The 23406-nt window shown below is 40.4% G+C and overlaps 1 protein-coding gene across 3 annotated transcripts in view; it reads left to right on the top strand.

Annotated features, from left to right (window-relative positions):
* The window catches only part of PDE4B (phosphodiesterase 4B), a 361995-nt gene that overhangs the window by 212532 nt on the left and 126057 nt on the right, over window positions 1–23406 (top strand). The window lies entirely within an intron of this gene.

Consider the following 23406-nt stretch of genomic DNA (forward strand, 5'->3'; position numbering starts at 1 on the left):
TTTGTGGAAAAGCAATTTCAAAATGTAAAAAAATAGACTCATCATGGAATTTATATTTGACTCAAATGCAAAGCTTATTTTAAATTGATGTATTCTATGTTCTGATCATTTAAAACATTTTAAAAATCAGTGATATTTTAGATACAGCTATTTTAGTGCTATAATGTGTGACCCTGTAATGTAATGTACTTAGAACTGTTTGGTCGGTCTTAGGCGCACACTGTTTTGGGAGGGAGAGAATTTGAATTGCAAATCAGTATTTTTGCATTATTAATCAGTGTGACCAGTCATAATGAATGGATGAAAGGAGCCTGAATGGATGAGTAGTTCATTTGGTCCACAGGCAATCTCATCCTTTTCCAAATCAGTACATGCCATTGTACTCCACAAACCAGCCTTTGTTTGTTGCATATAACAAAGAACCATGTAAACATTTGCAAAGGGGACAATAACACTTTGTGGAATAGCCACTGAAATATCCAGGAGCAGCATTATGTGGCTTATGAATGATCTGCTATAGCATTTACTATATTTTAATTTGTGGCACAGTTGGACAGATCTAAAAACAAGAAAGTAATTCCAATTATTATCTGGTATGTCTGACTAATATCTTGATCATACTAATGTTAAAACCAGATAGGAAAACACAAATATTTCTCTATAAATTCTCATTATGTTTTCTTTTTAAAATACATATGTGCTGTTGAGGCACCTCAAGGTGTTCAGCCAATCACATCACTCAATCAGCTGAGCATTCCATGACAGCCTTGCAAAACTGAGCTCATCCACTTGCATAGGGCAAGAAACCTGTTTTGATCAGCAATTAAAATACCATTAATTTTTTTTTTTAATTTTCATCAATATGCTCAAGGGTTGAAGAATGCTTGTGTGAACACCTGTAATGGTAAAAGATTACGATGGTAATTTTACAATGCAGGTAATTTTACAATGCAGTTCTGCCTCTTTTCCAAAAGGAATGTAGCCTTCAAATAAATGGCCATGGACTATTCAATACTCATTCAGAGGTGGGAAAAATTTTATAACGTGTTTTAAAATTTGTTGACTTTTTGATTAAAAAATTAAAAACCGTGTTCTCTATTATGTTAATTGGGATGTCCAGTGACTTTTCTCTTGCTGTAGTAGAAGTGTCGACGTAGTCTTAGCTAGGGTAAGACTGAACTTTGCCTTTTCCTCATGGTCCTTTTTTCGTTTTGAAAATCTGGAAAGGGATGTAAGTGGGTGCTTATATAACTTGCGCATCTGGTTTATTCTACAATATCAAATCATTCTGTCAGCATAATCTTTCTATACATTTTTAGGGAACCCAATGTTGTGGTGTCTGGGCCAGCAGCTGGTGATAACTGGGGGGGGTTAATAGGGGGGAGGGATAGCTCAGTGGTTTGAGCATTGGCCTGCTAAACCCAGGGTTGTGAGTTCAATCCTTGAGGAGGCCACTTAGGGATTTGGGGCAAAAATTGGTCCTGCTAGTGAAGGCAGGGGGCTGGACTCAATGACCTTTCAAGGTCCCTTCCAGTTCTAGGAGATTGGTATATCTCCAATTATTAATTAAAATTAATTAATATGTGCCCAACTCAAAGGATATTTGAAAAACAATTATAAATCATCATGCTCATGTTCCACTTCTTCAATCGATGCAGAATGTAACATTTCAAAAAGCCAGGCTGGATCATGTTCTACAGTATTTTTCTATCCAGGGTCTGTAAAGAATCCACATACTTCTTTCACATCACAGTCTTCGCTGCTGGGTTAGGCTTTCCCAGGCTGAAGTGGCACTGTAGAAACTTATCACAGGATGTGTTTGCCAAGGCCTTCTATTGGCTCAAAATCTACTCTTTCCACTTTTTCTAGAGCTGCAGTAGTCACTTAATTCTGTCTCTGATAATGAAACTCTTAAAATGGTGCCTGTGGCATCCGGGAGACCAAGTGAGGAAAAAAACAATACGTTTTTTAAACTTAGGGTATGTCTACAACAAAATTATGTTGACCTAAGTTACATCCACATATAGCCACAACAGTAATTAAGTCGCTTTTGTGTGTCCACACTACACGCCTTGTGTTGACGGTGCTCACCCACACTACCTGTACTTGCATCAATGCAGAGAGCAGTGCACCGTGGGTAGCTATTCCACTGTGCAACTTGCCACCATCTAGCGCTGGGTGTTTTGGGAAGGGTTTGCAATGCCTCATGGGGGCAAATGAGTTGCACAGGCATGACTGGGAACATGATTTCACCGCCCCATAATGCAGTTTTCTCCATCCCATAATTTTTATCTGCATCCCATAAAGTTTTGCACCTCTTTTCAAAAGCCCCACAGACCCGCTTGTCCACCATCACTGCATGGATCCTGCACAGCTCTGCACTGTTGTGATGAGCGTTGCAAGCGTGGGGCACTTGATCCTGCAGTATTTGCAGAGCTGCCAGAGGAGCCGTGGGAAACATGACGATTCTAGGGAGGCTAGCTTGCTGTGGGACATAGGAAGAAACAATTCAAAGGTGTTGGTGGCATTCACAGAGCAGCTGCAGACTGTGGAGCGCTGGTTCTGGGCCCGGGAAACAAGCACTGACTGGTGGAACAGCATCTTTATACAGGTATGGGTTGATGATCAGCGGCTGCAGAACTTTCAAATGTGCAAGTTCACATTCCTGGATCTGTGTGCAGCGCTTGCCCCAGCACAGGGACACCAAAATGAGATCTGCACTGACATTGCAGAAGTGAGCGGTGATCGCTGCGTGGAAGCTTGCAATACCAGATTGCTGACTGATCGGTAGCAATCAGTTTGGAGTTGGGAAATCCACAGTGGGGGGTTGCTGTGATGCAAGTGTGCAGGGCCATTCATCGTGTCTGCACTCTCAAAGGACTCTGGGCAATGTGCAGTACATAGTGGATGGTTTTGCAGCACTGGGGCTCCTGAACTGCGATGGGGTGATAGATTGCACACTTATTCCTATTTTGGCACCAGAGTACGTCAACAGAAAGGGCTACTATTCTATGGTATTGCGAGTGCTGTTGAATCACCAGGGATGTTTTAACGACATCAGCATGGGCTGGTCAGGGAAGATGCATGATGCACACATCTTTAGGAACACAGACCTGTTCAGAAAGCTGCAAGCAGGAACTTTCTTTCCAGACCAAAGGATTACCATTGGGTATGTTGAAATGTCAATAGTGATCCAGCCTGCCCATCTCTTATTCCCATGGCTCATGAAGCCATACATCGGCCACCTTGAGAGCAGCAAAGAGTGCTTCAACTACAGGCTCAGCAGATGCAGAATGACAGTTGAATGTGCCTTTGGCCATTTGAAAGGCTGCTGGTGCTGTCTACTCATGAGATTAGTCTTCAGTGAAAAAAATCCCAATGGTTGTAGCTGCCTGCTGTGTTATTCATAATATCTGTGAAATAATGGGGGAAAAGTTTCCACATTAGTGGCGGGTGGGAGTAAAGGTGGACTGGCTGTCTGCTAATTTTCAGCAGCCAGATACCAGGGCTATCAGAAGAGCTCAACCCGGAGTTATTTGGCTCAGGGAGGATTTGAAAGACCATTTTAACAGTTAGCCACAGTAGTGTGTGTGGCTTTAGTGTGCTTTGCCTGGCATTGCTTTTTTTTTGCACTCTGGTATGAACCTTGTTATGAGTGCTGTGTGTGTAGTAATATAACATTGCAAATGCATTTATTGCTATTATCTGTGAGTGATGTCAGCCCCAGCCAGCATATGTTATACACTGATAAAGATGAATTCAGTTTCCATAAATAGACTTTTATTCCAAACCCATGCAAACAGACTTGGATGAAACTTTATAAATACAGGGAAAAGAACTTTTGAAGGGGAAAGAACAGTCCCTTCTATTTCATAAACACATACACCAATTGTGTCACTCACAGGTCAGTGTATGTCCAGCTGTGATTGCCTGTACTCTCCCCTGCGTGGATTGGTAAGGGTAGTGTAGTGTCCCCAGACGCCACGTGGAATGTGGGAGTAGGGGCAGGGTGTAGGGAGGTCCCAGAATGCAGTTCTCTATGGGCTGCAGAGGGAGGCAAGCACGAGATTGTTGAACCTGAGGATCAACAAGAGTCTCCAGCACATCTGTTTGCTGCTTGAGAAGCGCTGGCATCTCCTGCTGCATGTCTTTGTCCTTTTCCAGTGTCTCTCTCCTCTTCACTGTACCCCATCCATGAGGATGATCCTCCAAACCCTGTGCTCGGTATCCGAAACAGAAGAGACTTGCCGGATCTCTTGGAACACATCATCCTGCGTCCTCTTCCTTCTCCTTCATATCTAGCTGAGCTGCTCCACATTTCCATCAGCAAAAGATCTGATGCATGGAAGTACTATTGTGAATGTATTCACAAGATAAATGGAAACTTGGTGTACGGAACTCGTTCCTCTTGACCCACACAACTTGCAAGCAGTATGTTCTCACTTATCTTTGGGATTCATAGAATATGGTGGCAGTCCCAGCAATGGTGAGTACAGCCCGGGAGTGGGAAGGAGGGAGTTTGGGGGGGGTGGGGGATAGCTCCTGAGCATGCATATATGCATATAGGGCAATTGAACTGAATACTGGCACGGTTTTCCACAGGCGTTTGTGATTTTAGCTGATATCTCACTCCTGAGAGTAACAGAGGCTGTAGATATCCGGCTGTAGACAGGAGCCATATGCTGCTAGCCCGTGGCCTGCAATTGTGTCTGCTGAAGTAATTGCTAAGTGGCATGGGAAAGTGGAAGAAATAAGGCAGCCCTCCCCAGAAACTTTCAGCAGAGGATTGCAGACTACCTTCAGGAAAGTTTCCTCAAGATCTCTATGGAGGATTCATGGGACAAACCAGTGCATATAAACAAACTGTTCTCTGCGCTTCTGCCTAACTGTATCAGGGAATGAGAAACAGATAGCAACTCTCCCTCTATTGGTTGTTTCACTACCTCTTCTAGCAGAAGTAAAAAAAGAATAAATCAACAGATGTGCACCTGGAATTTCAAAGCAGGGCCATGTCTGCAGCATGTAGCTTCCACTAAGGGTTCCTTCCCCTGCATCGGGCTAATCCGTGCTGGATTGTAGGGACTGGCTGGACTGTCCAGGAGTCAAAAACAGGTCCTGGCTTGCTGTGCCATTGGATCCCCTCCGGTTACCTGTCCTCCATACTTCTCCTCCTCCTCTTCCTCCTTGTCACTGTTCACGGCGGCGGGCCTGTGACTGCTGCTCCCCCAAAGTATCCACGGTGCTCTTGGGAGTGGGATCTTTCTAAAGGTGGCAGGTCTGTGGCTCCACACAAGAGGAATTGTTAGCCTCTCATGCCTTCTGATACGCCTGCCGCAGCTCCTTGGCTTTCACACGCCTGCTGTGGGTCCCTCTTGTAGCCCTTCTCCTCCATATCTTGCTCCATGTCCGCTCATAGGTATTAACATTTCTATGGCTGCACTGGAGCTGTGCCTGCTGAGCCTCTTGTCCCCACAGACCCAGGAAATCCAACATCTCCTGTGTACTCCAAGCAGGGCCATGTCTGCAGCATGTAGCTGGCATGGTCAGTTGGGCACTTGCTAGGTGTCCTGGAGAGTTGCTAGGTGAGCTCTCCACGCAGGAAATGGAATTTCAAAAATTTGCAGGGCTTTGAAGGGGAGGAGTGTGTACTTGGCCACCGGGCAGGAGAGTTCAAAACGGTCATGGTGGAGCATTGTGGGACACTTCCTGGAGGCCACTAAAATCAATATAAGTCATGCAGTGTCTACACTGGCACTAAGCACTATGCCTCTTGCAGAGGTGGAGTTATTAAGTTGGCGTAGCAGCGAAAACATTTTATTGTAGATGCTTACAGAGTTAGGTCGACGTAAATAGCCTTATACCAACCTAACTCTGTAGTGTAGACCAGGGCTTAGAATGGCAGGGGAAGTAGGGGGAAGTATGGTTCTTGGCAACAGTTGAACCAGATGTATGTTAAAAGTTAAAATATGCTGAACATATTCTTGAAAATTACATTTTTGATCTAATTTGGGGGCCATTCTTCTCAAATTGTGGAGTCTTTCATCTGATTCTTTAGTGCAGAATAATTATTCTTCTGTCTGAGAAGCTAAAGGTGAAAAACCAAAGAGAAAAGTCTCATTATCCTGCCTGCCCATCCACTGCCACATTCTTTACAATGATCTACACCAAGCTCAAGCAGTTTGAGTAAGGAAAGACTGGAAATACGAACTTACAAAACTATCAAAATGGGGGCAAATAGAAAACACAGAACCAAAGCTAGGTGACAGAGGAAAGAATCAGTGGCACACGAAAACCACCAGTCACCAAACTAAAAGTGTTTTCTAAAACTGTCCTGACAAGAACCTGGTGGATAATAAACAGAGATCTCATGACTAGAGAGTCAGATGAGATCGAAGGTGCCAAAAAAAAATGCTCCTATATGCCTTTATGGGGAAACGTCCTTCAATTTTTTTTCTAGAATGTAAATGTTAATCACCTATCTAAATTTTACTGAACATGCCTCTTAGATCCTGATGCTATAGCACTAGAGAAGAGGTGGTACAATAATAACTACTCAGTCAGGCATTCAAGATCGTGTCTCTTAATTTCATGGATGTTGCAAGCTGCTTTAAAAAAAAATTAAAAAATTAGTCAATCAGAATCTCACTTGTTATTCTTTCCTCATACAAGCCTAGTCATTCAGGGTTGCAGACAGGAGCTCAACAATATCAAGAGAGCTTTCGTTCAAAGGACCACAAAGACATTTCTTCTTTTTCCAGCCTTTTAAGTGTGCCATCAACAAAATCATTTAGCTATTCTGGTGTTTTAACTCAGCAAACTGAATCCTAGGGAAAATCAAGCAGGACAAAAATCATCTAGTGAATCTAGACAGTGATAATGACTCGGACATTTGAAAAACCTAAAGAAAATAATGGTAATCTTTTTTTAATGGCGCTAATCTGAGAAATTCTGAGCACCTCTCATTTACTGGTCAATTAAACTTAGGCCAGGTTATGTGCTTACAACACACTGTCTTTGTACCTGGTCGTATGTACCTGGTCGTATGTATACACACATTTGTTCATTTTTGTAGGTATTAGGCCTCTGCCTCAGGGTGAGTGGACCTTTAAGGGATGATGGCTCAGCCTCACCTGTAACTCACCCAGTACGCCTTTACATATGGAGAAACTAAGCAAAGTCACATGATGGGGGCAGGGCATGTGACTGAAATCAGGCCTTCTGGAGCAGAGATAAAAACAAAAGCCTCTGGAGAACCAATGAGGAAGAAAGAGGGCAGACAGCTGGGAGAGGAGCCTGACAAAGGGAACTTTCCTTCAGCCCAGCCCCAGAAGGACAGCTGTGGCCTCCCTTAACCAAAGGAACTGAGTGTCCTACAAGGGTGAATTGGAAGCCTAAGCGGGGATGGCCTTGGGCTGAAGAACCAAAGGAGACGGTATTGTATAAAGAAAGGTGACATTACTTGAAGTACTCCAGGCTGTGAATAAGCTGTTGGGAGAACCAGGATGGGACTGGGTGCATGGTGCAGGCAGGGCCATACTGTGGCAGAAAGGGGCATGCTTGCAACAACACCCTGTCATGTCTTCAAAATCTTTCTAAAGATGATAACCATCATATTATCTTTTCTTAATAAATAGTTGCATATAAAACAATCTACCTTCTCTCTTGTTGTCTGAAATGATTGGCAAAAAGAACAGGAGTACGTGTGGCACCTTAGAGACTAACAAATTTATCTGAGCATAAGCTTTCATGGGCTACAGCCCACTTCATCAGATGCATAGAATGGAACATATAGTGAGGAGATCTAGATACACATACAGAGAACATGAAAAGGTGGGAGTTGCCCAACCAACTCTAAGAGGCTAATTAATTAAGATGAACTGTTGTCAGCAAAAAACTTTTGTAGTGATAATCAAGATAGCCCGTTTAAGACAGTTTGACAAGAAGCCGTCAGGATACTTAAATGGGGAAATAGATTCAATGTGTGTAATGGCTCAGCCATTCCCAGTCTATATTTAAGCCTAAATTGATTGTATCTAGTTTACATATCAATTCAAGTTCAGCAGATTCTCGCTGGAGTCTGTTTTTGAAGCTTTTCTGTTTCAAAATTGCCACTTTTAAATCTGTTACTGAATGACCAGAGAGGTTGAAGTGTTCTCCTATGGTTTTTGAATGTTATGATTCCTGATGTCAGATTTGTGTCCATTTATTCTTTTGCGTAGAGACTGTCTGGTTTGGCCAATGTACATGATAGAGGGGCATTGCTGGGACATGATGGCATATATCACATTGGTAGATGTGCAGGTGAATGAGCCCCTGATGGTGTGGCTGATGTGATTGGAAGTATTTTAGAAGTAAAAAGCCCCTTCTTATAAAAGTATAGTAATGGAGGTGCACAAAATCAACTGGTTTAGTGGCAAAGTATTTGGAGTATTGATTACCTCTCCACCTCCATATGCAAACCCGGTTCCTTATGGAATTTATTGCATTATCAGTAATTATGGAACTTCACAAATATTCAATACCTACACTTATATAATGTGACTTCTTATGGAATTTCACAAATATTCAATACCTACACTTATATAAAGTGACTTACTGATTTTAAGTGTCAAACAGTGCAAACAGGTATGGATTAATGCTTGAACCTAATCCTTAAATAGTTCTTCAAATCAGCATTTTCTTTTCTCAGTTTCTAATCTTTGGTTGCAAAATATTTTGGTCCCTCAAATCATGACTTGGACTGGAAATATTATTACATACTAACTCTTTAAGTGTTTGAAATTCTATTTAAAATCCCAGTTAATAAAATGTGATAATTAGCACCATTCCATTACAGTTCAGTACTTAAATGTACAGGCATGACTGGCCATCACCAGTTTCAGATGTCAGCCTATGGAAGATATTCTCCCAGCCGCAGTATGTGACTCATTATTAAATGCCACTAGCTGTTCAGCTGATGGCTGAAGTTGTTTCAGTCGCTTTCATGCTGCTAGCCCATTGATGGACTGCCCACATTCTTTTGTATAGTTCGAGAACATTTCCTTTTGAATCACCTTTGATTCTGATGAATTGTAAGACCATTTGTAAATCACCAGCTCCCTGCAAATGATGTTTCCTTATAATCCAATCCTGCTTTTCCTGTGCTGACCTTGAAATCCCTTAGTTATTTTTGAAATTGGGAGAAAAATGTATAGACATCATTCCAATAAACAGAAAAAAATCCTAATGTCCTATCTTCTTTCTTGCACTGACTTTTTTTTGCCAGCAGAAGAAATTTTGTGCAGTACACGCCAGCCTAATTAAAGAAACTTCACATAAAGGAACTTGTACATTCTTAATGTTTGGGGTGGCGAGGAGGAAGACCCATTTTGAAGATTCTAATGCTACAAAACAGGAAGCATTCAAAATTCTTCCAGAAGTAATTCTGTTAATTCTAATTAATTCCTCTTTTCTAAGTATGTGAAAATCCACAATGGGATTTTTGTCCCAGTTTCAAATGACAAGCATTAAAACTAATAAAGCAGAAATTGTTTGGCCATCAGCCATGTCACAGTTAAGGGTAACTACACCTGTATTCCCCCTCTATGGTCCACTAAGGGCACCCGCTCTCTAACTTCTCAGCCATCATCTGTCTTGGGCAGCGACATATGTCTCATTCTCTCCTAACACAGGTATTTCCAGACTGCACAATTCCCTGCCTACATTGTAAATTCCCCAGCAACTCAGACTGCCTAAGCAGGCCTGCTTTACTTTTCTCCCCAGAGGGCTATAAACTGTGTACTTGCCCATAGTTATAAAGTGCCACACAGATTTTCCTAAGCAAGCACATTCATTCTTAGGATGAAAGCATTACAGAGAAAACATGAAAACAATAATAATAATAATAATAATTAATAAAAACCTACAGACATGCTAATAAGCTTACCAGAGATCACCCCAACTCCAGTAAGTGCTCTGGTAGAAGTCAGTCCTTCAAACTCCACACGGTTGTTGGTTTTTTTTGTGGTTACAAGTTAATAACCGCCTTTGCTCTGAACAAGCAAACCCATGAATCTTTATACAGTATGGGCCTCTGAGCTTGTCCTTATGCAACAGGTGATCAGCAGACAAAGGTACCCTCCTCAAGGCAAAGCTTCAAAAGGCTGAATTCTTGCATAACCAGGGGGGCTATATTTGCATACACCTCCTCTAATTGTTTCAAATAGACCTTTGAAGCTCATAGCACTTCCCAGATTTGCATTAGTTGTGTCTCCACCCAGGAATGTTACATACAATCCTGCAATAATACATATCATTTGCATTTTTAACGCAAAGAACTCCTAAAAGACGTACACTAATTCAGTAAGATTTAACTTAGCTTCGGTAAAGAGTGTCCATGATATTGCCATATCTGCCACAATCCATTTCAGAAACATTGCCATCGGTGTTGCATTTTAGTAGCATTAGAGGCCGTGGCCCGCTATGCTGCTGCCCTATGCGGCAAGTGAATGTGCAGTGGTTCAGATCTACTGACCTGGCCCAGCCTCCCTGCTGCTGCTGCTGTATTGATGTAGAGCTGTAATCCATTAGTGCACAGGGAATGCTGAGTCTGCCTACGCAGCTTCTTTGTGCCAGTCCTCCCTAGACACAGGGGAATTATGTTGTTTCTGATGTTTTTAGCATCAGGAATTAGCTGCGAAGCTGGTAATGTTCCATTTTACATTCAAAAATGAGAATCACCAGAGCCCAGACTTTTCACACAGAATTGCACCAATGGGCAAACTTGCTCAAGGGCTAGTGTATTATGGATGCTCTTGTAAGCAATACACCCCGCCAACCGAAGTGAAAGATCAGCAGAAAAGGGCACTGAAGATCCCCATTTCCAAATACAGCTGCACCCTGGGATAACAGGGATAAAACAAAGACAGCATCTGTGATTGTACATCCTGTCTATTGATGATAATGTAGTTTTGTAACAGAGCCATTTCTTTTACCTCCCCTGTAATCTCTAGTGATGGAAATAACTTTATAATCTAACCTGGGTTTTCCTCTTTGTTGCGGTTTGTGTGTGTCATTCAAGAAATTTGATCCCGTGTGTTAGGTGTCCTTTCAACATGCGCTGAAAGGCTAAACAATGTAAAACTGGTCAAACAGGAGGTACTACAGCTACAAACAAATGTGAAGTATAGAGAGGCTCTGAGCACCGTGGAGCTTAGTTTTTAAATCATTTATCAGAGAACTTTTTGATTGTATTAATAACCTGGTGAATGGGCATTGAATACAACATGAAGAGGATAAACAGGATTCTAAAATAGGGATGTTTCTTGTGTTTGGAAAATGGTTTCCTTGTTTTGGTTTCATTATCATGGGAAGGGAATACACAAATGAAAGCAGGAAACTGCAGTCGAGGTTTCGTCAGGAATATATATTTTTTTCTCTGGTATAAATGAAGAAATATGGGAGTCTGTAGAGGATGTTCCAAACGTACCCTTACATTTTGATTGCCAAGTCATTTGCCTTCATATATAAAGTGACATCCACTCTGAAATGGGAGTTGACATGTAATCACAAAGAATAAAAACTCCTTGAAATAACTAAGTGCCAGCGATGAAACAAAAAGAAGAAAGAAATTTGGAATTTATGAAAAATGTACTGAATGAATTCTGAAGCGTGGAAGAGAAATATCTTTGAAGATGTTAAATATAAATTATTTTCCTAATCGGCGTCATTCATGGATATGGTAGGTATTTATTTGTCTTTGTCCAGAACAATGCACTACACCTTCTTCTGGGGAAAAGAGCTAGGAGGATATTTAATTTACATAGAGTAGAAGTGAAATGAAGAATATTGATTAAGAAATATCTTCCTAAAGTTGCATAATTTTAACTGAGCTATTTCTAATATTTTCTTTTACTCCACAGATTCTTGCTCTTTATGATTCTAGCAATGTTGGCAACCCTAAACCTCTTATAAGTTTTGATAGCAGTTTTGGGGGTGCCAGGAATGCAAAATTGAACCTTCTGTGCTTTGTTCATTTTTGTTATACTAAGTCATCATGTCATGAATAAATCACTGACTATGCATTAACGTCTAAATGTATAAAAGTAAATGACCTTTTTCTTTTATTTGTTAAGGCTTACTTGACAATCAAGGAAATGTTTTTTGCAAAAAAAATGTGCTTGTATGAAATTAATTCTTGAATTTAAAATTGTACTAAGTCACTAAAGTCAATATTTTTCACCTGAGCATAATTCTATGGTTTTATCTGTGTAACTTTCCAAGCCACCCCTGTTCTGTCAACTAATGTTATATTTTTAACAGATATGCAGCTGTTGTTGCTATTCTAAAAGAGATCTTATTAGGGCAATACTGGAAGTTTCATCAGGTTGTGTCATTATTATTTATTTTAAAAAGCCATACAAATTGTGTTAAAACAATGTCCTATAGCATATAATGCATCTTTATATTCATTTCTATTGTGTTATAATGTGCTGTTTATTTTTAGTTTTAGACAAAGACACAATTTTGCTGTTAATGTATGAAGTACCAGGGTACTTTAAAAATTTAAGTACTACTACTTTTTATTGTAATTATAGTGTTGATAACACTTAACTCATTCCTTTCGGCTATTACTGAGCAAACAGAATAAGGATTAGATATTTCTTTTGCTCTGAATAAAAATCAGGGTTATAGTTCCAGAAATGTACACAACACTTTACAAACTTAAAGGTATGTTTCCTATTCCAGAGCTTAGAGTCTAAGATAGTCAAGGTACACGGTGAGCAATATTTCAGGGAAGGGAGAATGAGGAGAGGTTATTGCTGAGGAGGAGGAAGGAAAAATACAGTACTGAAAGAGGTCGGAGTATGGAAAAAATTGCGACAATAGAGCGGATGCTTAGTGTAAAAAATTGGGACACAATTGTAAGTATGGGGGTAGCGTTATAGTGAAGAACAACCTATACATATGTAGAAAGGAATAGAGGAAAGGAGGGTCTGACCTTGCAAAGTACTAAGAGCTTTCTTTGAAGTGCTGAGTGACCTCAACTCCCAGTAACGTTGAAGGAGATCAGGCCCCAAAGTGCTAAATAGGATTTTCTTAATTTTATACTAACATAGTTATTAGCTAGAATAAACATAAGGACTATCAGTCGTCCATCCTTGTGCAAGTGTTCATAAATTGATCATTAGCTGAGATGAAAAAGAATATTCTTCCATGGTGTATCCTGATACACTGTGAAGGTTCTGTGTCTTGCACTGAAGCATTTGGAATTTGCCGCTTTCAGAGACTAGGTAGTTGAATGAGCCATTCTGATATGGTATTAATGGTTTTACTAAGGCCATTGCTTTGGCAAAATATTACATGCCCATCATGCATGAGAACATTGCTAACTGATAGGACCACTGAAAGTCCCAAACAAGAGAGAGAGGAAGGTGAAACTTTATTTGAATATGGCTTTCTACCAAATTGAACAGGACCACATTTTTTCCTTAAAGGGTCATGTAAGCTTATTTTAGTTAGGGTGACCAGACAGCAAGTGTGAAAAATCATGACGGGGATTGGAGAGGGGGGGTAGGAGGCGCCTATATAAGACAAAGGCCCAAATATTGGGTCTGTCCCTATAAAATCGGGACATCTGGTCACCCTAATTTTAATGCTGAGAAAACTCTAGTCCAGATCTGGATTGCTGGGGCTAGCTATACTTACAACACCATTTGGGTGTTTTAATCAGAAAATACCACTTTTAGCCTCTGCATTTTGTGTCGTACAGAGTTTGTTGGCTGCCTGAAGACAGACTCAACTGTTTAAATGGTCTTTTGTTCGCTCACAAATTGGCCAGATGCTTTCAGTGGCACAGGAACCATATAATTTTGGTGTTAGCTGTACAACTGACATAACTAACTGTTGTGCAAGAGGTCCTTTACCTTTTGACAGACACTCTAGTAGCAAAGGTCTCTTTATACTAAGTTGCTTTAAATTTCTACACACATGATAATGGTAGAAAGGGATTCAAATTGGTAGACTTGTATGGTTTCCAGATATGTGTTCTTTAATATCCCAGCTGGAGCTTGGCAAACGCGAGACCACATGAAGCATCAGAATGTATGTAATATGAGCATACAGCCTGCAGACTTTCTGTGTGAAGGCAAGTTCATGCTGCACAGTAACACCAGGGGATGTGGTCAGTCACAAGGAAGCAAATGTGACAGCTCTCATGGAAGAAGCTGTGTATTACACTGAGATTTAAGTGACAAGCCAAAGGATTATAACTCTGAGCAATCACGAGGCAAAGATAAACGTGAGATCACGTGGCTCTTATCCATCAAGTGACAGGTGTTGGTGCCCGGGCTAGCAGAACACATGTAGACCTAAGTCAGAATTATTGGAGTGGTTCCCCTTTGCATTTATTGGGGATGGGAGGAGTTAGTTTGATTTAGAGAGTTCCCATTATATGAAAATCACAGTTCTCTTAGGATATTAGCTTCAGCCAATATCAAAGTATTCAACAAGATTCCCTATTAAGATCTGACACCTTTATTGCATTCACGCAGCATGAAGGGGCCAAAAAACTATTTCAGATTACCAGCAAAGTATTCCCCTGATGGTGGTGGTGATGTACTAGACCCAGTCTTTGTACCAGCAGGGAGGGGTGTTCAGGGGAAGAATGGGACAGCGAGGGTCATGACGAAACAAAGAGCTGCTTTGCCAATCCTCAACTGGCCTAAAGTTACGTAAGAACCCTAAACTAGCAGCATACCTTAGAGCAGCCCCGCTCTAAGCATTGTAGAGACCGGAGCTGGTACAGGCAAGCCATTAGGATCAGAGAGTCACAATGGCCTCTCAGACATTCCCCACCTATTATCCTACATCAAATAGAGCATGAGAGAATCTGTCCCATCATCATCAGTACCCATCCGCACATCATTACACATTGATATTTGGGAGAGGGGCATCTTTCATAATTGATCCGGGGGTGGGGGATGTAACTCCATATCCTGTGCTAATCTGTAGGGGTATTTCCAACCTGTACTCTGACATCTCTGGAAGTGATGCAGAGACTTTTAGCTCCTGAATGGCACTTGTCTTGCGTGACAATTGAGCAACAAAAACTCCGTGATGAAACTCTGAAAAGCAGCATAAAACTATAAACTTGTATAATCTTTGCTTGCGACTGATGGAGAACAGAGAGGAGCTAAACACCTGCAGCTCTCATTGATTTCTGTGGGAGTTGCAGGTGCTCCTTGCAATTTTGAAAATCAGTCCCCAAATGTAAGACTGTTTATCCTAGGAATGATAAACACAGGATGTAAAATGAAAAAAAAATAGCCTAGTCATGAAATTAACTCTTTTTATAAGCAAAGCTATTGCTGAATATGAGGATGGAATTTTTTGCATAAAATAGCGCTGTAAATACAATATTTTTTGTCATTTTAAATATATATCGAACTTTGAAAAATGTTAAAAGTATAATTTTGATGCTTATTTGTTTATAATTAAACTTTCTATCAAACCATCTCCCTGAAGCACCCAGTGAATATTCTGCAGTTAGAAGCAGGCAGTCTGCTTTAGTTAACAGCTTTTCATTAGCATCACTTGCTCTGTTTTTGATGAAATTATAATAACTCAGCCATAAAAAAATGACCTTTTCTGAGTTTTGCATTGCAAGGTCTCAACCTGGATGCTATTTTTTTTACTACATTTGGTTTATGTTTTAGTTTATGGGACAGCAAAAATAATTGAAGCTTTGTGGTCATCTTTTGTGCTCCTGCAGAGTAACTCAAAAAGAACCTTGTTTGAAAAAGGGAAATTGTGCTAGACATTCCTTCATAATGGAGACTGATTATTTTATTTTTGTTTATAAAAAGCCCTGTGCATTTAGACTCTGATCCTGCAAAGATTTAGAGATTACTTGAGTAATTTTACTTGAAAATCTACCCCTTTGTAGGGTCAAGTGCTTCAAATGGTTTGGCAATAGGGAATTGGAAAGTGCACATTAATTACCTTCTATAACCTTTCACTCTTTATTTAGTCTTATGAATCCATTGTGACAATGTATTTGATTATTACATAATTATAGATTGGGCATAATTTGTGGAGCTAACATCTCAGGCCATGCATAACAGGAGTTACTGAGGATGTTCTAGGCAAGTACCTCTGAGTCAGATATATTAGTATGCAGCCTCATTAGTATGCAAACTCATTCCCTGGCCCAGACATGGAAACCGAGTACTCTCACCTGTGCAGATTATTAATGTCCCTAGCAGTGTGGTGCTGTTAGCAGTTGTCCAAAGCATAGCCGTCCAAAGCATAGCCATCCAAAACAATAATCGCCTTTTACACTGATGCTATTATGGGCAGTTATAAGGTAGGTCTGAAAGTATTTCATACACACTAGTCACTGTGTGTTATCCCTATAGATAAATACTGTATTATTAGTTCCATTATTCAGACTAGAAAAATGAGGTACAGGTCAGTTAGGACTTGCCTGTGGCCACATAGGGAATTTTGTGGCAGCGCCAGGAAGAGAACTTGAGTGTCTTGAATCACAATCACTTGCTTTACTCAAAAATCTATCATTCCTCACATTAATTAGGCACAGCAGTGAGAGTTAATTATAAAATCTCCTATAGCTCTACATTTTCTTGCTTTTGTGGGTTTGAGACAAGAGCATTAGAAATACTTTAATAAAACATGTAAGTAATCTTAATGCATTGTTTAATTTCTTGTGTAAATGTGTCCTGTTTCTACTATAAATAGCTGATAATTTCAGCTAAGAAATCATTTTTACATAGAGAATGTTTGAGAGACATAATGCAGGAGTCTGTAGGCACAGTTTAGACATGAAAAGCCAAATATCTTTCATATGCTCATATATGGCTTTAAAAAGGACAAAGAATGCATTGTTGAAAAATGTTTTCAGTGAAAATAATGCCATGAGTTAAAATATGGCTCTTTAGCAATAAAATGTTTGATGTAGCTGGTCTGATCATTGTTTTTAAAAGAGAAGTATATATTTCCTTTTGCTGTTTGAAAAGCTTGTACTGTCTTGTACTGATAGATGATATCTGGTTGCAATTCCTTTCTGATTGGATGGTATTTGAAAAGTTGTTCTTTCACCGAAGTGGAAAGTAGTTACAACATTTGAGGTTTTATCAATTATGTCATATCAATTTATGTAATTCTGTCAATTAGTTTGTTTAATTAGTGATCTTAATTTTGATAACTTGGAAACACTGTTTCACATTTATCTTGTATTAGGCATTCATTCTGAAAGAAAAAGCTTTCTGATCTTAGGGTACTTTTTCACTGCTTAGAAAGAATATCTTTTCTAATCAAAAAGTATGTTGTGTACAGCTGATACGGAATTTCTGTTGATGCAATGCTACAGCAGATGTTCTTAAAAAGGCTTTTCCTTCTCATATTTACTTTAATTGATCTTCTCTTCCCCTTTGTTCAGTTCAAATGGAACCATCTATCTGGCTTGCCTGATTGTGGTACAAAGCTGCCTTTTCAGGGGTGGGGGAGGTTGATTAAAATCTAATAGATTTTCAGTCCTTCCGTTTCTGCCTACTGTGCTGAAGTAGCCTTCCTAACAGCTGTGTTCAGTGCCACCATTGCACACATGCTCTGACACAGGTTTGGTCACTAGATGCATGCATGCGCAAACTACAACCCACTGGATGCTCAGCCTGCACCATAAATCACCCTTCTCATTACTGTAGATGGAGCCCCCATCGAGTGCAGCTCTGTTGAACACAAAGATGTGAACCCCTTTTCACATCTGTCAGTCAGTCTCTCTCACACACACATTCACACATGTTCATGCATTAGACCACACGAGTTCTGTTACTTTTTGGTCGGGATTTCCCTGTGGGGAAAAAGGGACAGGATTTTCCCCATAAGGTAAAATTTTGGCCCGAGATCTGCATTGCAGACTTCCATTTTCCAGAGAGCTTATGCCAGCAGCCGTCACTCTAAACTGGCAATCTGCCCACAGTCTCCTGTCCTATGAAAAATGTGTTACCAAATCCATACTACATATCCTTTGTGTTTTGATGGTGGAGCTTCAAAATTGTGTAAGGTTTGCCCCCAAAGTAGATATTCAGTCAAATATGTGGGTTGTTTGTATGCTTAAATCTGAAATGGATGAATTTGGAGTTTTAAACTACAGCCAGTTTGATGTGGAACAACTTATTCTTGAGAATCTATAGATTCTCTATGTAACCAAGAGGGAGCTGTCTGCATTTATCAAGTCTTTAGCTTCTTATTAATTCAGTAATTGTTAGCCTGTTCCTGCACTCCTTACTCCCAGGCCTGATTTAGGCAAAACACCAATTGATTTCATTTGGTTTTTGGTGGGCATTCTGTTTAAAGACTGAAGGGTCGGCCCTCTCTGGCTGAGTTTGTACAAATACGACTCTAAACTTCACAACCAGCTCTTCTGATTTTTCTGTGACGCTGCTGGGAAATACATCCGATCATCATGGCTCATTTCTGTTACGAAATGCCGAGTGGCCTTTGGCTGTTTTTCCCTTTGGCAGTCAGCAAATCATATGCAATTACATTTTGTGGACTGTAGGCGCAGGTTGCGGTTGAGTGTGCAGACCGAGAGTGCATTCCACAATTGACAGAGCAAATATGGATTAACTTCAGATAATTTTCCTGTGAAGGTTAATTAGGAGTTCCCCCATCTGGCACTTAGAAAATTGAAAGATGACTGGGACCCCTAGGTGGAACTTCAGGTCATATACAAGTTAAACACTAGCCCAGGTTGACAGACTGCAGTTCAGATTTTCCTCAATATGCTTTTATTGGGGCTGCCAGTGGAGGGCCAGCAAGCCTCCAGTCTGTGAGCTTAATAGCAGGTGCATTCCTAGTGTGGGGCATGCTGTTGGTTTCGGTTTTTATACTCCTGTCATCACCACAATGTATGAGTGCCTTACAGGATTGAGAGATTATTTTTAGTCGGACTACAGAGGAATGGAGGACCATTGTATTTCTCTGTGTGTTCTTTCCCCACATGGTTTTCCTCCTGCAGCTGTTGCCATGTCACAAGGTCCTGACCCTTCCACCAAGTTTCCATTTTCACAAAGGAATGTAGCTGATAATCCTCCCATGGAAAGGTCCCAAAACCAAAAGGGTGTCTGCTTGATATGCCATAAATGCCACTGCCCTGAGAATGTGCAGCTATCTACTGATACTTTGGGACTCTATGTGTGAATCTTCATACATGCGGACTGAAATTCTTAGGTTCCCAAGCAAAAAGCCTTCCCACACCTTATACAGTCCTGAAAGGTCTGTTCACAATAGCAGTCACTGCAGTCTTGGAAACAGGGTGCTGAAAGGGGGCACCCTGGGCACCCCTTCTTCCACACTGGCCCACAGAGCAGAGCCAGTGCAACCTGCTCTTTCCTAATTGAATGGAGCAGATTGCACCTTCCACTGTGGGCAAGGAGTAGCTCCAGAACAATTATGCCTCTCAGAAACACCTTCCTCAGTGCCGCTGCCACCTCACACACAGGGCTGTGGAATTTAAGCCACAATCTAGCCTTTAGGGTTTAAACTACTTTACGTAATCTTTCCTAACCTTAATACCCATGATCATAAAAGCAAGTTTAGTATGTAATACAGCAAAGCATTTGTTAGAATTCTCTCAGTCTGTGCTAAACCTAAGTATTGGAAAATCAGTAAATACACTGTAACAATTCAAAACAAATAACAAGACAAGAAAAGTCTTTTTCTTTAAGAACTAATGGTCTCATAATTTCATTTCTTCTTGATTTTTGTTTTATATTTGACAAGCAAAAGATTATAGAATTGCACCATTTCTCTGTGAATTGACGTGTACATATTTTTTGAAAAGAGAAATGTTAAAGCTAGGGAAAGATGTTTTTAAAAAGCTAACAGACATTTTGCTTGACTGGATTTATATTAAGAGCTATAGAAAAATGTATAGATGTATATCTTTTCTGTAGAGCAATTGTAAAACATCTCATAAATTTTAGTACTTAGGAATTTTATTTTTGACTCCAAGAAAATGAAGCTTCCAGATTGTAGTAAACAGCTCTTATACTTAAATACTTTAATAAATTACCCTTTGCAGTTTTCATAATGTTGTTTTTATTGTTGATTGTACTGAACAAAATATTCCTAAAGTAAGGTGAACAGTGCTTTTAATTGCAGCTTTTCCCATTTTGAATGATAAAACACCACTGTTCTGGTGCACTGCCAGGAGTGCTTGATTGATAATATCTGTCTCGGATGTCACCCTGAGAGAAAAGAATAAAACCTCAGTAGATTCGGTGCATTGCAGCTGTCTAGCTTAGCTCTAATTTCTCTGGCCCACTGACGTCATTGGGAGGTTTCAAACCAGTCCAGTGTGTCTAGTAAACTTGCACATAAATGAAATGAAGAAACAGAAAGATACAGATTCCTAATTCAATGTTCCGAGCAAGCTGAGGATCTTTTTCTCTGTACAATGCTTGGCATCCCTCTCCTCGTATTCTGCTCTTATTAAAAATATTAAATCTTACCGAAAATACCCCCCAAAAGTGGGGAAATGCTTTTAACAAAATGCAAGTGTTAGAAAACAATTATAAAGCTGTCAAACAGCAGCTTTAGGGTGAAAGGTCCACATTTCTAAAACTTCTCAGACCTGTTCCCAGGTCTTTGTAGAAGCTGGAGTTTGTGTGTGTTTTAGCTATCCTGTCATAATGGTATCAACTGGTAGAGACAAATCATCTGTAGCTAATTCACAACAATAGAGATTGCATCCTTTTCTCTTGGAAAACTTGTGTTTAGTTAATTTTAATGTCTTTCATACAATAATTACTTTTAAAAAAAATCAACCAGGGTATTTCCCCAGGATTATCTGTAATTCTTTAAATAATTATTATAGAAAGGATAAAAACACACACACAGGCTAGAGAGAGAGCTGCAAAAACAAAGAACCTGATTTTGCCTTGTATAGTGTGTATATATGTACCAAATGACTCTCTCTGCCTGAAATGCTTGTAATGAACATTTTCAAGGTGCCATCATGCAACATTTTAATAACATTACAGTATGTTAACATAAACCAGCTATGGCCTTTTTAAGATCTGGTGATACTGAAATGATTTATATTCATTAGTAAAGCTAGACTGGCACTAGCTCATTATAAGCTTGTGTTACTGAGACATAGCTAAAAATTACATAAATTCAGATAAACTATTTATCTCAATGCACCTGGATTAACTGTTTTTGTGGTTGTTGGGTTTTTTGGTTTTTTTTTGTTTATTGTACAAATACTTTAGAATACAATGTTCTGACAATGAAATGTGATAATCTGGATGCATAATACAACATGAAAACCAATGTAGCAATCTGTATTCTTACAATAGATGTTAGTGTACATGGTTCTGTATACATTATGAGCCTCAAGACATAAGACCATAATATAACAAAACTAAAGATGACTCACTATAAATTGGAGGATGATCAGGAAGTTAGGGCATGGCTCTCCTCTTGCTCACACCAGTCCTGGGCCATGCCTACACTACACGTGCTGTAGCGGTATAGCTACAATGCCGAGCCCACAGTGTAGACACCGACTACAGTGACAGAAGGGGTTTTCCCATTGCTGTAGATCTCGACCTCCCCACTACAGTGACTAGGTTTGTCAACCTAGCTGCACCTAAACCAGGGGTTAGGTTGGCATAGCTACAGTGCTCAGGGGTGCTGGGTTTGATTGATAATGTCTGTCTTGGATCGGATGTCACCCCAAGAGGAAAGAATAAAACCTCAGTACTCTTGGTGCAATGCAGTTCTCTAGCTTAGCTTTAATTTCTCTGGCCCATCTGGATTTTTCACGTTCCTGAGCGCTGTAGCTGAGTTGCCCTACATTTTAAGTGTACGTTAGGCCTTAATCAGAAATAATTCCATTGTAGTCCAAATCTCACCAGAGCAAATCTGATGGAAGTGGAAGTTAAATCGTGTCCACAGTATTGTCAGTGCTTAATTTGAAGCCCAGGCACCTCTAGGCTTGGCAGTTCATAGCCCCGGCACCTCTGGGCTTGCTGCATCAGTTATTAAAGAAAAAAAGTCTATTTTTTGCTCTGAAATGTGTTTTTCTTAAAATTCTCAACCCAGTACTACCCATCAGGGCCATTACCAGGGTGGGATGAGCGGGCCAGCTGGCCAGAGTGCAAAGCCAGGGGGTGGGAAAATGGGGTGGATGAAACAGAAGTGGTAGGGTGTAGAGCCCTGCAGTGGGTTTGGGATCCTGCAGGTCCCATTACCATACCAGAAGCCATCCTTACTTCTATGCTGCTGCTGGCGATGGCACTGCCTTCAGAGCTGGGCATTCGGCCAGCCACTGCTACTCTCCGGCTGCCCAGCTCTGAAGGTAGCGCTGCCACCAGCAGCAGCACTGTGCTGCAGCTAGCGATGGCACTGCCTTCAGAGCTGGGCATTCGGCCACCCACTGCTACTCTCCGGCTGCCCAGCTCTGAAGGTAGCGCTGCCACCAGCAGCAGCACTGTGCTGCAGCTAGCGATGGCGCTGCCTTCAGAGCTGGGCACCCAGATGTTGCAGAGGAGCCAATGACACAAGAAGCAAAGAGAAGGAAGATAGCCTGCAAATATGGCTATTTGATTAATTTTTCTGGAGAAGTAAAGCACAAAGCTGTATCCTATTGGAGTATAGAATATCAGGGTTGGAAGGGACCTCAGGAGATCATCTAGTCCAACCCCTTGCTCAGAGCAGGACCAATCCCCAGACAGATTTTTGCTCCAGATCCCTAAATGGCCCCTTCAAAGATTGAGCTCACAACCCTGGGTTTAGCAGGCGAATGCTCAAACCGCTGAGCTATCCCTCCTCCCCAAGCTATCTTTCTCAAGCACTGCAGGATTGGGGTAAGGAAAAATCTTAAATCTTTTTTTTTTTTTTAATTTCAGTCCATACTGAAATACCGTATAATTTGTTGATTTCTATTAACAATGCTCCTTAATATAGAAAACAAAGTAGACATAGTTAACTACTTTTATTGATTATTGATTTATTTAAAAGTTGTTACTGTGATGTACCATAGCCCTGGTTGTAAGTATTAGTACAATATAATACTACAGTTATGGTTATTTCAGCTGAACGGACAATGCTTGTGTGTTTGGAGTGGGGAGGTATGTTACAGGAGGTCAGGGAAAGAGGGAGGTGGGAGAATAATATTCTGTAATAACACTGGGGAGAAAGCAAAGGTGGATAGCTCAGTGGCTAGAGAATATATTCAGACTTTTTTAATTTATTTTTTCTGTAGTTGCTTTTAATTTATTTTTCTGCACAAGCTACTACTTTGTATACAATATAGAATACGTGACTGTAAACATCTAACACTCCTACGTACTATAGGCTACTCTTTCAAATAAACTTGTGATGACTGAACGTGCAATG

This window comes from Mauremys mutica, chromosome 8, assembly GCF_020497125.1.
Source record: "Mauremys mutica isolate MM-2020 ecotype Southern chromosome 8, ASM2049712v1, whole genome shotgun sequence".
Taxonomy (NCBI): domain Eukaryota; kingdom Metazoa; phylum Chordata; order Testudines; family Geoemydidae; genus Mauremys; species Mauremys mutica.